The 16,297-nt window shown below is 43.7% G+C and overlaps 1 protein-coding gene across 1 annotated transcript in view; it reads right to left on the reverse strand.

The window, feature by feature from the left end:
- Window positions 1-12,735, reverse strand: part of PDGFRB (platelet derived growth factor receptor beta) — a 76,904-nt gene extending 64,169 nt beyond the window's left edge. Inside the window, exon 1 of the mRNA XM_080991372.1 lies at window positions 11,985-12,735. The gene's annotated coding sequence lies outside the window, so the exon portion shown is untranslated. The remainder of the gene's footprint in view (window positions 1-11,984) is intronic.
- Between the last annotated feature and the right edge of the window lie 3,562 nt (window positions 12,736-16,297).

Below are 16,297 nucleotides of genomic sequence, written 5' to 3' on the forward strand. Positions count from 1 at the left end.
TATATCTAACAATAATGTAGCAATATGATGAGCTGGTGTATGCGCAGCTTCCAGTTAGGAGAACCCTGAACCCTGTGCATGCAACATATCTGCAAGAACTAATGTATTTACTGGAGGATGCACAGTCACTCCTGCTGCCCCTGACTTGCCCCTGACCTCTGAGAGTTCAGCCACAGGTCCGACCAAAGCCTACAGCTGTGCAACTGAACAGGACGTTGGCCTTTCCCAGGATTCTTGATCATGCAACTTGATCATGTACATGTAGGCCCTATTCAAGCATTCGGCTCTGAACAAGCAATCACCAAGCATGATCACAATGTCCCAAATCCACACATTCATGGATATATTATTTTCAATGAATTTTTTTTCAGTGGAAAAGCAATGGGTCAGGTGTCAGCTTGGCCTAATTTCCAGGTCTGCTTCTGCCTTTTAGGTTGAAAAGGAGGTGTTTCGGTGACTCATTCTTTTCCACATTAAACATTTAAAAAAACCCATGCCACTTCAAATTTTTCTACAGAGTAAATCTTCGAGTAAATACATATATGCACAGGGCCTTGCACAATGTACCCCTTCTCTTCACTTAAGGTGTGCAAACCCAACTAGCATGCAAATTATGTATTCCAAAAGAACAAGGTATTTCTGTAAGCCTCCCTGCAAATACGATTGAAGGGTGGAATAAAAATACTTATAATAAATAAGCAAAACCACTCTTCTACATCAAGGGTCAGAGTGGCACCTCAGGTCTGGGGAATAAATTTGGCCCTCCAGGCCTCTCTATCTGCCCCAGCCACATTCTCTCCTCAGGCCATACCCATCACCTGCCCTGCTCTGCACTCTCATTGAGTGCTTTTGCCCAACTAGAATGTGCCCTTGAAGTGTAATAATGCTTCTTGCTTGCCTGTATGAAGGATGGAGTGGTGTGTGTGGGTGTGTGTGGGTGTGTGAAGCTGCTTGCCTGGTAGGGTGGAAGCAAGTGACACTAGCTTTCTGGCTTTGACATCACTGCTGCTTACTTGGAGATGGTGGGAGGAAGTTGGAGCTGCATGGGTGCACTGGTAGAGCCAATGCAGCCATCTACGCTCGCACCCACCTAGTAAGCAGGGCACTGATGCTGGGAAGGTAGCACTGTTTCTGCCATGGCTTTTGCAGTTGACTGGGAGACCTTGCTTGATCCTTGTCTCTTTCTTCTATCAGTCCTCCTCGGTACTGATCTCCTAGAAAGGTGTAGTAGCGCCTTGTGGGGTGGGGTGGATGAGAATGCCTTGCTCCTCTGCCTTCACAACAGAGCTGCATTGTTGCAACTTAACTGAGAGGAGACGCAAGGCACGGGGAGCTCAGCATGGAGCATGGTGGTGAAGCCAGTCTGGACACCAAGCTCCCTATGCCTCACCCCTTCTCCTTTCAGTAAGCAACAGCAATGTGATGTACTGGGAATGCAGGAGAACAATACAATCCTCTTCACATGCCCCACTGGCCACCACGGGGAAAAGGATATTATTCACCATGCATGCAGCTCACAGACCATCTCATCTGCCTTGCTTACTGAAACAATTCAACAAGTGCCCCTTTTCTTATGTGGCACAGAAAATGCAAATGCTACTGAAATGACTGGCTTGTTAGTCGCCCCATTCTCAGCAAAGCTCAGCCCTCTGTAGCAGCAGGAGGAGGCCTGGTACACAGAGAACATTCTGTTAGTTCCATGAGCCTCTCCATCTCTCAGGGATACGAAAGCCACAAGAAGGAAAAGGGGGAAACAAGCCAAGATATACTCATTCCAGGCCTGGCATACCATCAGCCGCAGCCACACACAGAAATTCCAGCTTTTTTGCACAATGCCAAGCAGCAAACTTGCTGCTAGGTTTTGCAGGATGCTTCAGTCAGACAGATGGGATATAGTTAAAGTGGTACCTCGGGTAAAGAACTTAATTCGTTCTGGAGGTCTGTTCTTAACCTGAAACTGTTCTTAACTTGAGGTACCACTTTAGCTAATGGGGCCTCCTGCTGCCACTGTGCCGCCGCCGCACAATTTCTGTTTTCATCCTGAAGCAAAGTTCTTAACCCGAGGTACTATATCTGGGTAAGCGGAGTCTGTAACCTGAAGCGTATGTAACCCAAGGTACCACTGTACTGGATATTAGCTGTGCCTCCCCACCCACCCCAGTTCAGATATAAAAGCTGTTTTCAGGTTCAGCACTTTGCTGCCCGAGGAAATGGACAAGATGGGGAAGGGCTCAGACCACATAAGCACACTTGGCTCCGACCTTCAACAGTCAGTGGGTTCAGGTGGATGGCTGAAGGGGCTTCACCACTGCTCCCCCCCCCCCAGCATCTAACAGCTGAGGTAGCCACTTCACTCTGCCTAACAGGGATTGGCCCTGGAAGTTTAGGTAGTGATTTTGAGTGGATAACTAGCCGTCCAAGGAAGGGTTAATCAGCCCCACCTCCTGCTATTTTTCCATTTAAACTCACTGTCTTTTAAGGTTTTGTTGGTTGGTTAGTTGTTTTAAAGCCAGGAGAAAGATTCCCATGCCTTCATTTGGACCTGAGCCATGTGTTGTGTGTGAGAGAGAGGGGGGGGGAGAGGAAGAGTGTGCATTTCACACATACTCACAATTCCCTTATAGTAATGATGCCATTGTGAAGGCAGCTTGGGATTTACTAAAATGCACCCAAACATTGTTAAAATCAATGCAAACGAAAGAAAGAGAGGGGATCGTTCAAACTGATACAGAAAGGAAATCCCAGGTGTGAATGCTTGGATGCTAATTCAAACAGGGCTGCCACTGTTTCATGGCATGCTCTGCATTGATATGAATACCTATTCTTCCAGGGAGAAAATGCACCAGGGGTGTCATGGGAAAAACCTACAGTGAAATAGCAGAAGGCAACATGACACCAACTTCCAGCAGATTCTAGCCAAAAAGGAATGAAAATAGACAGAAATAGAAAATGGTGTGAAACATGAAGTTAGCAAAATAATTAGCAAATGGTCCATCAGACAGTACGTCCTTTCAACTGGGGAAATACTCTTTTTTTCTGTGCTAATAGGCATAGTTACTGAATCAGGTCACAGTCATTCTGTCATCTAGCATGGAACTAGAAGCTTGGTGTGTTGTGCTTTAGTGTCTTACAGTCTTTTTCTTAACTGTCTCAGTATGGAAATAATAATAAGGAAAAAAGCTAGACCACTGTGATTTGCATCCTTCTTCAGCTGGTAGCACAGACACCATAGCCCTGCAATATATCTTATTTTTAACCTCCTAATCTGACATCCTTGGAGTAAACAAGCAAGCAAGCAAACAAACAAACAAACAAACAAAGCTAACTCTCAGTGCTTACCAGGAACACAACTACAGCCAATCAAATCTCAAGTCTCCTTTTCTTTCTCAACACTAAAAAAGTGCATCTTTACCAACTACCTCTAGTATATACTTACAGTCAGAGAGCAGTATGTCTCTGAATACCAGCTACAGGGGAGTGCAAGTGGAGCGAGTGCTCTTGTACTCAAGTTGCACTCATAAATTGTGGTCTTGTTTGTTTATTAGGTATAATTATAAGCCCACTTAGCATCATCATCATAGTACATCAGCATACAACAATAAAAACAGAACAACTAGAAACAGGTGAAACTGTTCTTAAAAAGCATCCAGCTACTTCATGCGAATAAACATCCTTGTGGGGAAGCCTGTAAAAATAATGCACTTTTTAGCACCTGACAAACTGTTATCAATATTATTGGAGCTGCAATGGGCTGTGTGTTGCACAGGGCAGATACTGCTGTGTTAAAGGCCCTAGTCTGAACTGCCATGGAATGTACCTCTGGCCACATGCAGCACTTCAAGAAGGACCCGCACATGTAACTGCATTGAACAGGCAGGTATATCGTGGTACCTCAGCTATCTTGGCCCAAAGTTCTTTAGGGCTTTATGTACACAAACAATAAAATCTTAAGCTCGGACCAATCTTAGGCTCGGACCAATGGCGTTTTAGCAGTTCCCTCAGCAATGATGTTATGTGCTGATACATAACAAGGCAATCCTGGCCACAAGCCATGTTGCTGCATTTTGCACTAGCTACTGCTTCTGGACCAAGCAGAAGGGCAGCCCAACATAGTGCTTCCACAATACATACCTATTCCTTCAGAGGGAATGCAACCCCATCCAGAACAGGTAACTGACCTTTACCCTGGAAAGTAGAACCACTGGTTGCAGGACCTCTGTCATATCAGAATTCAGTTTCAGCCCTCATCCAGGCCTGCACTGCATGCAGACACTAGCCCAGTCCTGGTTCAGAGATCACGGTGAAACAGAACTGGGTCTCATACTGATTTCACAACTCTCCTAGTACACAATCCCAACAACTACGTATAGCTATTACTCAGCATGGGAGTTCCCCTAGGCATCTGGTGTGCCATTGTGGGGACAGAATACTGAGCTAGATCAGGCTTTGGTCTGATCCGGCAGGGCTCTTCTCATGTACTTTGAGCATTTGAATCAAGATCTGATTTTTGGATCTCTGAGGACTGAAGAGTTAATGCCCTGGTTTCCCCATCTTGAAAGAATTCTTCTCCTAGCTGCAACTATGTATTGGAAAATTCCCAAGTTTGGAAGGGAGAAATCTGCAGTACTTTAAGAAAAAGGGACAGCACACACACACACACACACACACAGAGAGAGAGAGAGAGAGAGGGAGGGAGGGAGGGAGAATGCACAAGCCTCAGACAAGCAGGTATTCTATTTTACAGCTTGTTGGAGGCAAAAATAAATGAATAAATCAGTACTCTGGAACTGTGGTGGCATCCAGCTTGCAAAGGGAGAATATGCCTTCAGAGAAAGAGGCTCAAGATGGTTTAGTTTCTCCTGGCCCTGATTCAGAGCAAACCACAAAGCAAACATACTTTCAGTATAAATAAGACAGTGTGTCTCGCCAGTTAAAGCAATTCAAACATGAATGTAGCAATTTAATTGGTGCCAATTACTGTTTCTCGGTAGCATTAAGAATTTAGTCACAGCTCCTTAAAATACTGCAAACACCAAGAAAAAGAAGGTAGTGCTCAGAAAAGTGGCCCTGTACCAATGACTAGCCCTGTTGAGCTTGCAGTCTATATTGCCGGCCATAGTTTTCCGCTAAACAAGCAGATGCAAGAAAGGCTTATCCAAGCATGGAAGCCAGGTTATGGTGAGGTATTGAAAAAAATCAGCAATTAGTACCCATTCCATCCCACTGGGAACTTCTAGGATTATCTTCCAGAATTATTTTTCTCCTAGGAACAGAAATGCCCTGGTTTCCCCTGGGTGATAGCCTCAAACTCAGGTCTTCTCTTTTGCAGCAGGTGCCATACATGGCTAAGCAAGCTAAGACATTGATCCAACAAGGGAGGTGGCACCAGGATGGAAGGTGAAGCTAGCACTGATGCCAGGGGCAAAGTAAGCAGCATACATGGGGATGGAGTGGAGTGCAGGGGGGAAGCTGTACTGCTCAGAGAAGATCTGCATTGTGTGTGGGGCACACAAAGGGAAGGGTTTCTTTGCACAAGGAGAAATCCTTGCATTGATGAGACAAATTACTTGGATGCTGCCCTATGAAATCTTGTGGTCTTATTGTCCCATTACTTGAAAGATCATCCTCCATACATGTTCCTCAAGTATAATAATATTCAAATATGGGAAAACAGCACACATTCCTTCATTCATTGTTCCTTTATCACTACTATTTCCCAGTCCAATGGATGTTTCAGTTTGCTTTTCTCCTTTACCATCTCACACCTTGCAAAAATATTATGCGTTCTTGGAAAGAATAAAAAAGGCCGTCCATAAAAATCTGTATTTGGCCAAATTGTGCAAACTAAACATGTTTTGTGAAATGCACAACTTTTACTTTAGCTTTCAAGTGCAAATAAATATAACTTTAAAACAATATTATAAATAAGTGTGTGTGTGTGTGTGTGTGTGTGTGTGGCTCTTGAGGATGAATTAGAACGGTGGGGCAACCCAGCCACATGGGTGGGGTATTATTATTATTATTATTATTATTAAATTGAAAACCTGCTTGTTAACATCACAGTGTGAGATACAGATAATAAAATGTATTTGAGAATTATGGCCCTGTGCTATTTTGAAATAGCACAGTATTATATATAGCATAGTATTATGCTATATATATATAGAATAGTATTATGAATTTGCCATTTTTCTTTGGATGGTTTGCTAGAGCACTGATCCTATGACTAGGCAGCATCTGTGGCATTTTATTATTAGATTTTTATGAATGCAAACTTTCACTACAAATACTGAGCAAGTAGGACAGTTCTTTATTGGAGCAAATGATGTAAACAATGCTGACAGAAAACTTTTTTGAGTCATCCTGATCTCTTATCCTAGTCCAGGAAATTTGAGAAGAGTAGAAGATAACTGCATTGTTAGGGTGATGTTTGCTATCTATTCTGCTTTTTTTCCCTCTAATGAAAAGATCAGTTCTTGAAAAGGTTCTTCCTTTGTTTGTAATGAAACTATTGTTTCCCTTGCTCTCTATTTTTTTTCCAAACACGTCGTGGGGCCACAGTGAGAGCAATCTATCTATATAGCTAGTTGTTTCATTTTCATTTCATTTCACAAAATTGAAACACTGCTTGATTGTAATAAAAAAAACCTCTAAGCAGTTTACAACAAATAAAAATAAAACATATTTGAAAGAAATATGGTTGTTTATTCATTCCAAACATTTGAATGCTGTGTTTCCAAGGTGGCTTCCACCCCTCCCCCCAAAAAACAAGCATAAAATAGTGCCCAATTAAAAAAATGAACAGACAACAAGAATATATGTCCATGAAAATGATATGTATTGCAACCCCACCCTCCCACCCCAAAAGGCCAGTGAGAAGGCACCACACACTTCTGGACAGAGGTTTTTTTCCCATTGTCTTAAAGCAACTGATACAGAGGCTTTACTTCTAGTTGTGACAGTAGCTCACATGGAGTAGGGACACAAATCAAGGCCTGATTAGAAGATTGACGTTGGAATGGAGCTTTATATCCCAGGAGCATTACTAATAGAGACCCCTGAACACCTTTCAGCACTATTGCATCTTGAACAGACATGTGCAAACAATGGGTGGGATTCAAGTCCCCATGCCCACCCATAAGCATTTCAAATTATGAAGAAGAGCTTTTGCAATGTTCTTTTCTAGCTACCAGCTGCTTGCACTATACCAGATGTCTGGGTGGTGGTAGACTTTTAGAAATGGCTCTTTGGATTGCTTAGTGTCAGCAGAGAAGTTAGCAATGTGAGGAAGAGGAGAATAAGAGAACAGGCCTATGCTTTATGAGTTCTACTAAGATAAGTCTATCAATTGCAACAACTGCTACACTGATATATATATTTGGAGACTATATAAGCCATGTACTTAATTATGCCCTGTTTATCCATCAGTTCAAAAAGGTTCTCTAGAGCTGTTTCAGCATTTCAGGAAACAATGCACAGCTCATGATGTTCCTATCAAAAATATTCTGTTTGGAATTTCTCTCTCTTTAAATGGAATTAAACTCCCAGCAGCATTTTAACTCCAACCTCTGCCTCACTTTTTTGAGTTGGAATAAGCTAACCCAAAATAATTCCAAAGTTATAACAAAGCCTTCTTCCATTAAAATCAATGAGAACATTCTGAGAAACTGTAACAGGACTAAAGGACACAAACCGCAATTCCCAGGTCACAGAGTCACAGCTCGCCCTGGATGTTTTGTGAAGGGGGGCAGTTAGTGGGAACCACATGTCCTTTTAGACCAGAGTCAAACGAAATGGAAGAAGTCAATGGGACTACAGTGTACAATCTATTCATTTGGGAAACAACTCTTGGAAATAAAAAATTGTCTTCTTGTTGTGCAGAAAACACATTTGCATGGAGAAAAGTAATGTGTAAACTGTCCTATCACTCAACAACTGTGGCACATCCTGCAGTCAGCATGGCAGAAAACTGTATTGCCACAGGTAATGTTTCTGGCCATATCTATTATCATGAGTTTTCCTATTACAGCTTGGGCGTTTGGGTCAAGATGGTTCACATATAGAAGAAAAGCATTGTGTGAATACTAATAAACAGCTCCACACCACACACAAATCCACATCCTAAAATTTTGCGCTAATTAATCTGGAATAGCTCATGTGCTGGAAGAGTGGGGTGAAACACCCTTTTATTTTTTAAAAAAGCCATTAAGTGTGAATATCGATTCCAATTTTCACTGCATTGTGCTGTCATTGCTGGTATTATTATTGTGATTGGCAGCCATTGTCACAGATGGCACTATTATTTCTTGGTTGTGATATAGTCAGCAAAAAGTAGGATACACGTTTTACGAACTAATGAATTAATGATGCAAGAACAAAATGGTTCTGAATGTGCTGATACTATCATACAACAGCATATAGTGGTGGGCAGTTTTTCATTTGAAATGTGGCAAGCAGTTTTGAATTATTATTTTTAAAAGAAACCTTTTTTTAAAACAAAAGAAAGATGCCATTTCTGAAGAGAGTGATAAACATGCTGAAACATTAATACTAGAGGCTGTTTCAGTACTTTGATCACTCAGGTCATCATCCAGAGATGTTGCTAGGCATGAAGATCTGCCCTTTGAACAGATGTATAGCACTGTCTGTGATGGTTGTCCTTAAGTGTAAAATGGGAAACAGATGCTACAATCAGTTTTTCTCTCCATCCTCAAAACTTGTGATAATCAGTGTCAGTTGATAGTGCTGATCATCTGTATATAGATTGATTGGGTTCTGATACAGCAAAGGTTTTGTGTGTGCAAATATGTGTTGTGCATTTTTTGTCCATGCTACATACCTTTCACACAAGAAGACCAATTTAAAATGCATCCACATACATATCATTCACGGGCATACACATGAATTTTTCCAGGAGGGACAAATTAAATACTCCAAATGAATAAATAAATGTATACAAGTAGTATCAGAGAATGGGTTAACCATTTCTCGTAGCTCAGTCGACTGAGCAGCAATGAGCCCTGGGTAACCTTGGCCTCTGAGAAACTAATATTCCAGGTCTGCTTCTCTGTTGTTTCTCAATAGATAGACGAGAGGTTCATCAATGAATAGATCTGGCGCTCTTCATCTCCTCCAGCACTCCCCATTTAGGATCCCCAGTAGCTAGTATTCAGAGACGTGCTTCTCTATGCATGTAAATATATAATATGGGTAGTTGGCAAAACATATGCTGGGTCCTTAGCATGATGAGTAGTATTAGCATACTTGCATGGTATTTTGTCAAGGGCACAGCACTGCTGGATGGGAATAGCCCAATCCAAGTGGATAGCTCAGTTGGTTAGACTGTGGTGCTGATAACAGCAAGGTTGTAGGTTTGATCCCCACATGAGACAGCTGCATATCTTTACATCACAAGGAGTTGGACTAGATGGTCCTTATTGTCCCTTCCAAAATTATTTTTTAAGTAGAGAACCTCACCATATTGTTATGATTGTAACATTATAATGAAATGACAGTGTAGGCACTCAAGAAAGTCACAACAGAAACTCTGCTTCCAGTAAGGATCACAATGAACGCGCTTATCAAACAGTGATAAGCATATGTGGTAACAATAGTTGCAAATCGTCAGTCAATTTACCGGTGCTCAGTAAAAACATAGCTTTTGGATTGTTGACTGTGAAAACAGTAAAAATGATCATGCTAAGCAGAAGCAAGTTGTCTACAGTACAGTATCTACATCAGTGTTGGGTTGTAGAGATGCGCAATTGCGAATTATTAGAACTCTAGTCCAAACCTTCTTTTGCGTAACAATAATATAAGAAGTATATGGCATTTTTCTAGTGGCTGCAGCAGAAATAAATAAGAAGGAGGACTCGCAAAAGGGCATAGGAAGCTGCCTTATACAGCAAGTCAGGCTATTGGTCCATCTAGCTCAGTTTCGACAACGCTCACTGGCCCTTTGGAAAGCAGGGTTTGGGGTCAGGAGTCCAGCACTATCTAAAGATACCAGGAACTGATCCTGACGCCTTTCGCATTTAAAACGTGTGCTGTACCACTGAGCTACAGCCTCTCCCCTAAAACTTAAAGTAGTTTAGTTCCTGGCACAGAGATGCAAGGTATGACAGCAACAGGTGATGTCTCTTACTGCACAGTATATCTGTTTTACACCTTGAGAACCATCAGTGTGTGAGTTCATTTAGTGGAATTTTAGTCCCATGTATAAGAACTGCAGATGTCTGGAAGGAACCATAGATAGAGTCAGGGTTCCTCTGAAAATAGAGAAGGAAGGAAGGAAAGCTTAAGAAGCAAGTAACATGGAATACTTTTCTGCCTAGAGACCATGGCGAGATACTTCCAGAGTGCACAAGAATGGGCTTTATTCATTTTGCACCAACATATATGCCTATATATAAGCTTATTACATTTTGTAGGCATAGAAAATCATATTGGCATAAGTGAGAGGCTTTTAGAAGTATTTTAGCTGTTGCTGGAACAGAAAACAAGACAGACACAAAGCGTGATAGAACATTTTGTGGTTACGAAGGAGGTGCCAATCAGTTTCAGGTAGACTTGTGGTTATGAAAAGTCACCAAAAACAGGATATAGTGAAGGAAACCTATCCATTTATTTATTAAATTTGTTTCCCACCCTTCCTCCCAAAGGAGCTCTTCTACTGATTGAAACAACCTATTGTTATTTGGGGAGGGGAATGTTATTGACCAATGGATTTGCCAGCTTTTAGCATAAAGGTAATAGTAACATTTGGTGCAGCATTGGAAGCGCATATAACATCCAGGCAAACTCTCTGCCAATGCAGGTAACATCAAGCGCAGGAGAGTCCCTCCTTTCTACTTTGCTTAAGATCTTTTAAAGTGCTTGGTGCTTTTGCTCTTGTGTGAAAGGGTGTGTAAGAAATTTGTTTGTTATCTTTCCAGCTAGTAAACAAAGTGTCCAAATCAGCACTTAACCACGTTTTGATTGCGCACTACTAGTCCAACTGACATCTGCTGACCCTCCCACCTACAGGTTTGGGGAGTTCCTGCCAATGGTGAGCTGCGACCCCTCTGCAACTCTTCAATGATAAACAGTTCTAACCCCAGACATGGGTTAGAATCTAATCTTTCAGCAGACAAACAGCCTGTTCTGATGCAAGACAGATGTTCCTTGCGGATGTTAGAGTGGCAGCCATGGGGAAAGATTCTCCTTCTCTGTCCAATCAATCCATCATCCACCCCAGGAATCTAAGCTCCAAGAAGTTTTGAGCATCAGAAAGTTATTTTCAGGCATCAGGATCACAGGCATTCTCTTTCTGCTGATTAAAGAAAAAAGAGAAAAAAGACAGAGCCAATAATAGCACTTTGTGCATCCCATAGCTTAGAACTAACTTAGATCCTATGCACAGATAGATAGATGGGCAACACACAGCACAGCGAGGGAGATGCAGGAGCACTGCTGACTCTCCTTACCAGACCTTGCAAGAAGCAACAGGCTTTCCTCCTCCCCACCCGGCTCTACTCTGGAGCCTGCAGGATGCTGAGAACAGTTCGTCCATAGAGGGGCTTCCCAGGAGTTTGGGGTGGGGAGGAGGAGGCTAGGCAAGGAGACAGCCCCATTTCAATCCCCGGAACCGTCTTCCTTGTGACGGCTGGGCTGAGGGGTTCAGCTCCTTTCCGGCCCTCTTGCAAGAGGCAGCCCCCCTGAAGCAGCAAAGGGGGCGGTGGGGAGGTCCTGCACCGCATCCCCTCTGCCCGGCGCCTTGGGAAAGCAGCGGAGAAAGAAAGCGAAAGATGCAGGCGAAGGCTCCAGGCGTCTGCAAAGGAAACTGGCTGGGTTTGGCCTTTTGGAAACTTGTCATGGGGAAAAGGAACAAGGCTGCGGGCTCTCCACATCTGGATTTGTTAAAGGAGAGTTTCCATTCGCAGACTGGAAAAGCGAAAAGGAGGCGAGCTGCTGGGAGCGAAGGAGAGAGACCGCTTAGCGCTTACCTTACTTCGCAGAGGGGGCAGGACGGCTTTCGCCAAATCGCGCCCAGAACTTGCGGGGACTTTCACCTCTCTCTTTTATCCTTCTCCTGAAGTTCCCCCCGTTGCTTTGAGTACGCGACCCCAGCTTCCTTCGGCTGAGCTGCGCAGCCCTTTGCAGAGCCTGAGGGGAGGGAGAGTCGTCTGCAGCCCGGAGAGGCGGGACTGGGCGATGGTGGGGGTGGGGTGTCCCCGCTGTCCAGCGCGCCGGCTGCCTTGCTGGTGCCTCTAGCGCATTTTATTACCCCCCAGAGCATTCACCAGCATCCAAGGCTCCGCGGCTTTCTCGCAGCTCCGGAGCCTTTTTTCTATTCTCCTTCAGAAAAAGATGCCACGAATGGTGTGCGCGCGTGTTTGAACTTCTACTTGGCTCAAACTTTTTGGTCCACTCGCGCAAAGAAAGATGTAGGGCAGGGGAATAAGGCTGAATCAATTTACTTCTTCTTTCTTGTTGGGAAAGACAGAGGGAAGACGCAAAGAAGCTTCAGTGGGGTAGACACAACAAACACCTCCGTCGGCTCCAAGGTGGGGTACGAGGAGACAGACACCAGCAGAACTTCAGTCGCCGAATTTGGGCGGGAGAGGGCGAGGGGAGCCTCTGGGAAAGCTCCAGGCGCCAAACAAAATAAAAACAAGAGGAACCAAAAGCGTGCGCGTTTTAATTCATGACTGGACTTTTTACGAATTAAACCGTGAAACTTCCCTCACACGCTGCTGTTTGTGTGTGCGTGCGTGTGAACGCGCCTCCTTTCGATTCTGGCCTCTCTCTCCCCTCTCCGCCCCTCCCGTCTTTTCCCTCCTCTCTCTGCTCTCCCCTTTCTCAGGATATGAGGGGATGTTTAGAAAATCCGCTGCCCACGCCAGCCGCTGACTCATGTTTTTATTAAAGAAGAGAGAGGCCTGTGCCTTAAAATTGCCTCCACGTCTTAAAATCCCTGCGAGCGCCAGGCCTCCCCTGGCCCCCCTACCCCACACCCCGCGCTCGCTGGCACCTAGCCTTCCCCGGGAAGGGCCGTGCGGGGTGGGGGTTTCTGACGGGGGCGACCACGGCGGGCTTTGCCCAACTCCTTATCGCCGAGATAACGTTTTGCTACAGGGCGGCTTTGTTTGCTGGGCGGAGCCGCTGTTTACAAGCTCCTTTGAAAGGCTTTTCTTTTTTCTTTTTCTGCCGAACAATAGAGCTTGTGGAATGGTTCACAGGCCCGAGTGGGACTCATGCGCCTCAGCATCGTTTGCTTCCGACTGATAGCGGGCCAAGAGGAGGCCGCTTAGCCATCCTTCTTCAGGCCCCTCCGCAAATTAGCATACTGTGCCGTTCTCTTTTCTGATGGAGGCCTGGAACCAAGACAATTCTGCATCTGAGGTGGACCAAACCATGGGAAGAAGGGGTGACCGAAGAGATACACCAGGAACAAGGGAGGGGAATAAAGATCGGCAACATCAGGGTCTGCTGCCCCTGTAGATACTGTGCCACCTGAGGCAGTCGCCTCATGTTGCCTCATGGGTGGGCCAGCCTTGCCTGGAAGAGAAAGGAAGCACATTCATTGCTGGATATTGAGGATGTGCATTCTTCCCCTACCTGAAGAATGTGCAAGATTTATCAATATGCACACACCACTGTGAATTTTGCTCACTTTCTTCTTCTTTGGCGATCACTCGTAGCCGAGTAAGATTGTCTTCCATAAACACAGTTTAAACAGTGAGTCCTAAGTGACTGTGGAGGCCAGTTCTGGATCCACACCTCCTTCCACAGTGGGGACATAGGTTTCTGGGTGGGAGCTGATCATGGTGAGGGTTTGCCAAGTGTGCCTTCCTCTTAGCTCATTTCTCCCTTTCGTCCTGAGTTCGAGCGTCTTCAAAGCCCATGACACCTTTGGTAAAGATTGTTCTCCAGTTGGAGCACTTGCAGGCCAGTGTTTCCCAGTTGTCAGTGTTTATACTACATTTTTAAAGATTTGCCTTGAGAGAGTCTTTAAACCTATTTTGTTGACCACCAGCATTATGCTTTCCATTTTTAAGTTCTGAATAGAGTACAGTAGTTGCTTTGGAAGACGTTAATCAGGCATCCACACAACATGACCAGTCCAACAAAGTTGATGTTGAAGAATCATTGCTTTGACACTGGTGATCTTTGCTTCTTCCAGTACACTGGCATTAGTATCTACCTAGGGTCCTGTGAATGCAACAAACAAACACACACATATCATACAAGTACATTCTTTACCGGTACAGCCCAGGTTTGGCTGGCTCAATGGCTGACTCAGATATGCATAATGTATGAAATAATCCTGTGAAATTCCAAAACTCATAGTCAGGCAATACTTGGGAATTAAGACCAACCAAAATGTCACAATATAGCGAGCAAGCTCTTCTGAAGACTCTTTATATGGTGATGGATGACGGAAAGCATCAATGTCATCCATACCTGAGATACTTGTGTTGAACTCTGGATTTGCAACTAGAATTTGCAAACAGTTCTTGCCATGCCACACCCTTGTTGGTTTTTCATAAGGAAAGCAGGCAAATTTTATGGTTTGGGAAAATTTATGAGCAGTTTCAAAAGTTTCTTAGGACTTTCTTCCTGACATTCTAGTCACTGCACTGTGCATTTGAGATGCTAATCAGCTGAGCTGCTTGCTTTTAAAAACTGTCAAAGAGCTTCTTGAGTTGGTCCTTTTTTAAAAGGAGTGTCATTGCTCAATTGTTGCATGTTTTCCTTTGAAGAAGCATGGCCGTTTGGTGGGTATTGCATTCTCTGAGCACTTGACTCACAATATATTGTTCTGGGGAAATGCTGAGGGGCCACTGCAGCTTCGAGTACTTTATGTAATGTGGTTGGGCAAGCGTCACAGTCATCTCATGACAGTACTTGACATCATTTGTGGAGAACGACATGCCCCATCCCATCAAATGCTACCTGCAACACAATTCCATTTTATGGATCTTCTTGGTTGCTGTTGGTTGTTTTAACCTTATTGAAGGCTGCATTCTCTAGCTCTTCAGTTCTCCAGCATACATTTTCCTTGATGTACAGTGGTATGTCGGGTTAAGTAGTTAATTCATTCTGGAGGTCCATTCTTAACCTGAAACTGTTCTTAATCTGAAGCACCACTTTAGCTAATGGGGCCTCCTGCTGCCGCCGCGCCACTGGAACACAATTTCTGTTCTCATCCTGAAACAAAGTTCTTTACCCGAGGTACTATTTCTGGGTTAGCGGAGTCTGTAACCTGAAGCGTATGTAACCTGAAGCGTACCACTGTATATATTTTTCAACTTTGCACTGGCTGCCTGTGAGCTAGCAAGCCCAGTTCACAAAGCCCTAAATAACTTGCTAGCCAGGTACTTGAAAGAAGGTACTGGTCAGAAATTAGCAGTTTGAGGTAGAAGCCCTACACATATTCTTCTCCATAGCTGTGGGATGAAGAATGGGGACCTAAGATAGGACGTTCTCAGTGGTGGTAGTGTGGCTATGGAACTCTCTCTCAGGGGAAATCAGGATGTTCTCCTCTTTACCTGCACTCAGGAAACTTGTAAAGCCTTTTCTCATTTATCCAGGCTTTAGGCCAATAATTTTATGAAGTTTGTCAAAGTTTTACCCCCAAACAAACTTGTTCAGTTCACCAGGCAATTATCAGGTATATTTTTGAACTAATTTTTGAACCAATGCAGTTAAATTTTTTAAACTGCATAGGTATATTGCAATTAGAGACAACCAATGAATTTTAAAAACAGGTACGTAATACAATTATATGTCTTGCCTAGACAAAAAGGTTTTTAGCATATTTCAAAAACAGTGAACACTAAAATAGCAGTATTTGAAGATGTGGAGTTCTACTGAACTTGAGTCTTTTTATAGCAAAAGCAGTGCTATAAATTTGCTTGTTCGGGGGGGGGGGTGATCCTTTTAATCCCTAGAGAGCTCTTTAAGGAACAGTTTGCTTTAAGTAGCACAAACAAGATGACAAAACCCCCAAAGATATCGGGGACAAAATGTCAGAAACGGAAACAAAAATCAGTAAAGAAGTTCCAGAGGATTTGCAAAGCATCTTAGCTTTCTAGATCTTCATCTTTTATAATATAATTCGAAGAAAGTAGATAAAGAGAACATGATCAGGGAATAGCATCTTGAGATGTATATACACTAATGGCTGCTGCCCCTGATCTCTCCACTCGTCAGCCTCATGTACCCACCACACTTTTGCCAACTACCCTTCTCCAACTCCTGACTAAACTCTCCTCCCTTTATACCTTACCCACCCATCCTCTTACAGCTAAGC

The sequence above is a fragment of the Podarcis pityusensis genome (genome assembly GCF_964106645.2).
Source record: "Podarcis pityusensis genome assembly, chromosome: 2".
Classification (NCBI taxonomy): Eukaryota; Metazoa; Chordata; class Lepidosauria; order Squamata; family Lacertidae; genus Podarcis; species Podarcis pityusensis.